The 6,542-nt window shown below is 36.9% G+C and overlaps 1 long non-coding RNA gene across 1 annotated transcript; it reads left to right on the top strand.

Annotated features, from left to right (window-relative positions):
• The first annotated feature begins 1,696 nt into the window (after positions 1-1,696).
• LOC127648060 (uncharacterized) lies at positions 1,697-5,331 on the top strand. The gene is made up of 4 exons (XR_007971131.1): positions 1,697-2,157; positions 2,346-2,422; positions 2,705-3,154; positions 3,247-5,331. It is a non-coding gene; the product is annotated as an uncharacterized LOC127648060 (long non-coding RNA).
• The last annotated feature ends 1,211 nt before the right edge of the window (positions 5,332-6,542 follow it).

A 6,542-nucleotide genomic window follows, 5' to 3' on the forward strand; every position in this document is an offset into this window, starting at 1 on the left:
CAGCTTCTGAAACTCTACCACTTTGGGTCGTACCCACCACATTTAGCTTTCCCTCAGGAAACAAAATTCACTCTTCAGTAAATAAATATTTAATTCTGCCGGTGACGAACAGAAATCTACTCCGACCAGCCGACTGGTAAATGCATAAATGTACCATTAAAATGCTTTTAATTGGCTATATGCACGGTTACTTCCTGGTTTAGATAAGGCAGCTCGGGCATTTCCGGTCAACTGTCATTCCTGAAAAGATGTCAATTCCAAGATTTCAAGCAAACGTGAAAAGGGATTTAAGCTGTACATATCCAGCTATATCCATAACTACGAAGGCAAGTTAGCAAAAGTACACTATGATACTTTCGTATCTATAGACAGCTAACGTTGTTGAACGTAAGTTAGCTACTGTTAAGCGGAAAGATCAACGATAGCTTAACGTTAGCATTGGTACACAGAATATAACCGCAAAGTTGGCAGCATTTAGATATATAGACATGTCTCCAGCTACTCTCCTTGACATAACCAGACATAACATTTTTTCTTGCTATGTGGTCCTTGCTTAATTTGTTGACTCTGTTTCTCAGTTTCTGACAAGAATGAGGCAGGAGAGGTGTCTGTGAGGGCAAGCTTTTATGTCGATGAGGAAAAAGAGAGACCACACAACTTGAGTGTAGGGGAATGAGAGCAGGTTCAATAATGTTAATACGTTCTGCTTTCTGGGAATTCCATGTGCCAGTATAAAATAGGCTGAAGAATAGATAGTGACTGTAATACTGTTTGGACCTACAGCCTACTTTTGCACCAACAGAACCGTGCACCAACTAGGGCCTACAGTGTGCGTTTCAAGAAATATTTTACTCACCAGTACATATTACACTCTATGTTTATTGTGTAGTAGACATAGGGGACATAGGTAAAAAATTCTCAGAGAGTAGATGAGGGAAGGTTGCCAGCATTTGACATTGTACACAGCGAGCATGTTTAAAATGCATCAATAGCTACACTGTGACTCCATGTAGTTTTGTTATTAAATATGTATTTTAGTAATCTCAGCTACTCTCAATAAAATTATTTACCTGAACCTCAAAACACATAAGCTACAGGATCAATTGATAATAATTATTATTATTTTATTTACAGGTTGTTCTCAAAGACTCTAAACCTGTTGAGCTGTTGGCCTGTCATTGCTCACATGTGGCAGGGCTTGCACTATGCAATCATGTTTAGGGCTGTGTTGAAAAAATCGATTCACCAATTCTGAATCGATTTTCATTTTAATTTCAAAAGATCGATCCGTAACTCAGAGGATCGATTTTTTTTTTTTTTTTTTTTTTTTCACAAAATCACAGTTATAATAGGCCTACATTTTCCCCGTGAACTTTAACTTGAATTCACGCATGCGCGCGAGGTGGAAGGACATTAAAACAACGAATATGGCGGTCAGTGACGTTAAGCAAGCGGTTGCTTTGAAAACTCCTGAAACGCTCAAAGCTCCGATCTGGCACCATTTCGGGTTCAGAACAAGAAATACAGAGAACGAGCCAGTAACAAACAATCTGTTTACATTTGCACAGGCTTAGAACAAAAGTGTTCTTAAATGTTGAAATGTTAAAATAAAAAATAAAGGTGCATCTGAACTGTAGGAACTTTTTGGAAAATTCTTAATGTCATTTTAATAATACTTCAGGTTCAGCGTCTAAATAATCGGTCTACTGCTGCTGATATACCTCTACGCCTTCTGTCGTCTACACCAGTACAAGTTTGTGAAAGCAGTTGTATCAACACTCTGGAAGGGGATTGTTCTTTACAAAGATCAGTACTCCATTAATTTGCAGTTGAATGTCTATAATAATAGTATCAATATGTTGCATAACTACAGTCCTGTAATTCAGGTAACAGCTGGAAAAAAAAATGCTTTTTTCAAAAACGCTTATCTAAATCTCGAAGATCAGATCGGATCGGATCGAATCGAATCGAATAATGATAATCGATTCAAGATATTGAGAATCGGAATCGAATCGATTCTTGAAATTTGAATCGAAACCCAGCACTAATCATGTTGCAGCTTTGCTCTACCAGACCTCACATTACAGCTAGACGGCTGTCCCCCCTACTCACAGCTGCACAGGGTCTGAGCAGCAGTGGCACAAACCTAGAACCCAGGTGATGTTTTCAAAACTACCACAATTAACATATTATGTTACATTATGTGTCTCACTTCCTGGTTATGTCATGTAAATTGCATCAACTTTCAAGGCTCCATGCAGCATCCTGCCTTATGAAAATGTGATCATATGAGCTAATTTTTTTTACACAAAGTAAATAAGTTCATGTACAACATTTCTTGACAGGGCTTTAAGCCTGGTCCAACAAATGAGATGGTGTTGTCAGCTAAGCCCAAGGAGAGACGATTGGCTGAAGGGATCAGGTAATCTCTAGAAATGGGCAGTATGTCCGCTACATGAATTAAAATATGTACTTGAAATGTAAAATTGTACTTTGTATTTGTAGACTAGTCTTTATTAGACTTAAGATGAACCTCTAATTGTACTGAATGTCCATACACAGACACACACATACACACAAAACATCCCTGTAATGTAGAGCTACATAACACTGAAGTAGAATTTGACCTGAAAAGCTTTAATTTATGATAATAACAAACCATACAAAAATGCTTGAATAACTGTTCAGTTGTGTATATTTTCAGGAGTAACTTGTACAAAGGGGCCTGTGACTGGACCTGTGACCTTCCAGACATATCAGTTCTGCGTGTGAATGAGATTTACCAAGGAATGCCAAGGGAAACTGCTCCACCCATAACAACAATAGGAATAGCAGGGGATGTGCCATTGGTGGACAGTGCCTTTGGAAAAGTTCAAGAAGGGAGTGTTCTCTCCTATCACCTTCCAGCATGGAGTCCACCATAAACTTGCCCACATACCACCACACCACCATGACCATCCTTACCCCTTTATGGCTACTGTCTGGGCCCCTCAGAGTGCTGTTTTGTGTTAAGCTACCATCAGCAGCTGCACATGAATTCTCTAGCAACATTAGAGGTCATGGCGTAACAAATTGAGAAAAGCACAAGACAGCAAAGCACTCTGAAGGAATGGCATCGATTAAGAAATCTGCGTGTGACTTCCTCTAGATTCAGGTAATTGTAAACTTTGTGACACGACCATCAGCATTTTGTTTTTCATGTTATTTAAAAACGTATGGTCTTTGTATATATTAATGTATTTCTAGGTAGGTTTGCCATGTGAGAGGACAGTCCTCAGCAGAGAGCCTGGCACTGAGAAATTTGCGGTCAGAGTGGAGAACTATAGAGGGGCCTTCAAATGGAGCCCAAAGCAGTAAAGGAATACTGCTTTGTTAAGGAGGTAAATCACTACCTTTGTGGTATCATCATTCACCCAGATGCACATTGGCTTGGCTCACCACCAGATGGGTTGGTGTTTGACCCTAAACCTGAACCTGTGTTTGGACTGCTGGAAGTGAAGTGCCCAAATGTGAGAAGCTATGTAGACTGTGCCTACCTTAGGATCTCCGATGGAGTGCTACAGCTCAAACAGTCTCATGCATACTACTGGAAGATACAGGGCCAACTACTCATCACTGGTTCAGAATGGTGTGATTTTGTTGTTTACGCTGAAGATGACATGTTTATTCAAAGAATATTCAGAGATGGGAGAGTCATAAAAACAATCAAACAAAAGGTTGATTACTTTTACCTACCTATGCTTTTGGCTTGAAAATTTCCATGGTTACCTTTCAATCAGTTTCAAATAGTTTGGTTTTCATAAAATTTCTGAGCAGTTTTCATGTGCTCACTATTGTCATCTGCCACAAAAATATTCTAATAGAATATAATTTTTGTATACAAATTATGTTATGTAGTTGAACATCATTAATTTTATTAAATTACTTATTTTCCTATAAATGTTATTTATGTGTGTTTCTGAGGTTATATCTCATTAGTACCTAAAAATTGAAAATGCTGCTACAGTAAGTGACGTTTCACCAGAAGGTTTTGAGCTGTCTTATATTATTCCGAAAGTTTTAATTAACATTCCATGCATATAGCCTATTCAATGTCCATATTTTGTATTTATTTAATACAACATTAACTGTCTTAAAAATAATCAAATTAACTGAAGATTTGTTTTTAAACGAATAACAGAATTATTCAGTGCTGTGAATTGAAAGTACCATTAAATGCACACATTTGACAACAATATATGTCGTGGTTGAAAACAGCTCAAGGATATAAACGAAATAAGGTTCTTCCACAGTAGGTTTTTATGCGAAAGGCAGTCAACAAGAGTGGTGTCAAATAAATGAATAAAACAAATCTCAGGTAACCGCTGTAGCTAGAGAATTTGCCATAAACTCATAACTCAAAATAAAGGATTATAAACTGCAATAACCTGAAATATTCATTCAAGCCCTGTGGTCATATTCATGACATAATCATGTTCCCAAGAGTTATCTTAAGGCTAGAGTATCATATGGATAGAAATGGGCAAGTGCATATGTTAGGAGTCTTTTCTTTAGCTGACCACAAGATGACACTCTTGTACAGCAGTTGTAGGTAATCATTTGGGTCTTCTACGAAAAAACAAAAATGTCTCTTTACTGTTGCAGATGAATCTGTTTGCCTTAAATTACTTTAAATTTAAATCTGTTTGAAGAATTTCTTCAACTTCAGCTTTTAGCACTGTAGATTTTTAGAAAATCTTGTTAAAACATTGCTCACATTCTTGTCCAATAAGTACTTACACCACAGAAGAAATAAAGTGGGGGGGATGCATTGGAAGGAGATGTTATGTTTTCCTCTTTTGTTAGTTGATTTGGATAAAAGCATCTGCCAAATGAATAAATGTAATGTAAATGTAACAACCTTGAAGTTTGGGGGTGCTTTGCTGCAGGAGGGTCTGGTGCACTTCATAAAATTAATGGCATTATGAGGAAGGAAATTTCCTTTTGAAGCAACATATCAAGACATCAGCCAGGAAGTTAAAGCTTGGTCACAAATGGGTCCTCCAAATGGACAATGACCCCAAGCATTCCTCCAAAGTTGTAGAAAAGTGGTTTAAGGACAACAAAGTCGAGGTACTGGAGTGGCTTTCACAAAGCCCTGACCTCAAACCTGACTCTGTTACACCAGTTCTGTCTGGAGGAACGGGCCAAAATTCCAGCAACATATTGTGAGTAGCTTGTGGAAGGCTACCCAAAAAATGTAACCCAAGGTAAACAATTTAAAGGCAATGCTACCAAATACTAACAAAGTGCATGTACATTTCTGACCCACTGGGAATGTGATGAAAGAAATAAAAGCTGAAATAAATCATTCTCTCTACTATTATTCTGACATTTCACATTCTTAAAATAAAGTAGTGATCCTAACTGAACTAAGACAGGCAATGGTTTCTATGATTAAATGTCAGGACTTGTGAAAACTGAGTTTAAATGTATTTGGCTAAGGTAAAGTGTATTTTTATAATGGATTTTCTTCGTTTAATATTGAAAGACAGGGTCTGGGACCAGGCTAAAATCTACACATAAAAGGCATTTCAAAAGATCTAAAAATAAATGATGAATGCCTGGTAAAATGCGTATAAGTTTTATGTAACGTGACCTTCATATAACAAAAAGAATAAAACGTTGAAATCAGTTTATTTAAAAATAATAATAATACAAAATTTGGACATGGAAGTTCCCGAAGTTGAAGAAGCACCCATACATAAAATTATAGTTCTTATATTTGGGCATATATGTACATATTCAAATTATTATTTGGGAAAATGCGTTACATAAAAACTGACACTTTTGTAGTATTTTGAAAATATGTTGAAAAATACACTATGTACTAGTACAGTATATGACTTATAGAAGTGAAAACCATACATGAACAAATTAATAATGTGTATTCTATTATTAGACTCAATTAAAGGTTGATAAAAATGGGCCTTTGTCATTAGTTAAAACTTTAATTTTAAAATAAATAAAATAGAAAGCAGTAATATTAATTTACAATATTACTGTTTTGACTGCTACCTTTTAGAACAGAAACAAGTCTAAGTGATTCCAAACTTTTGAAAGGTTGTGTATGTAAGCAGTTTCTGCTGCTATGGAGCAATGGGCAAACAGAAATGTAAGTATAAAGTTAGAAGTCTTTTTTCTTTTCTTTTTAGCTGATCACAAGATGATGCTCTTGTACAGCAGTTGTAGTTATTGCTTTGGGTGTGGGTCTTCTCAGAATAAATTTGTTCTCCTGTATGCCGAGTGGGAGTATTAGAGGATGGACATTAAATCACACAGATTGTTCTTAAAGCAACTTTATATGTGGTGCAGCTGTTTTACCCCAGCTGATGTCACTTCCTGCGAACAGTTGGAAACATTTCCAGCTGTGTTGTCTCCCAGGGCGGGCCACTGTTCCCACCCAGGAATTCTAGATGTTTGAGAACAACCAGGACAGATAATCTTTAAACCAAGTCAGGAAAGGTTCTGAATCTTTTTCTGAACCAAGAGCACCCCCCTGT

This window comes from Xyrauchen texanus, chromosome 8, assembly GCF_025860055.1.
Source record: "Xyrauchen texanus isolate HMW12.3.18 chromosome 8, RBS_HiC_50CHRs, whole genome shotgun sequence".
Lineage (NCBI taxonomy): Eukaryota > Metazoa > Chordata > Actinopteri > Cypriniformes > Catostomidae > Xyrauchen > Xyrauchen texanus.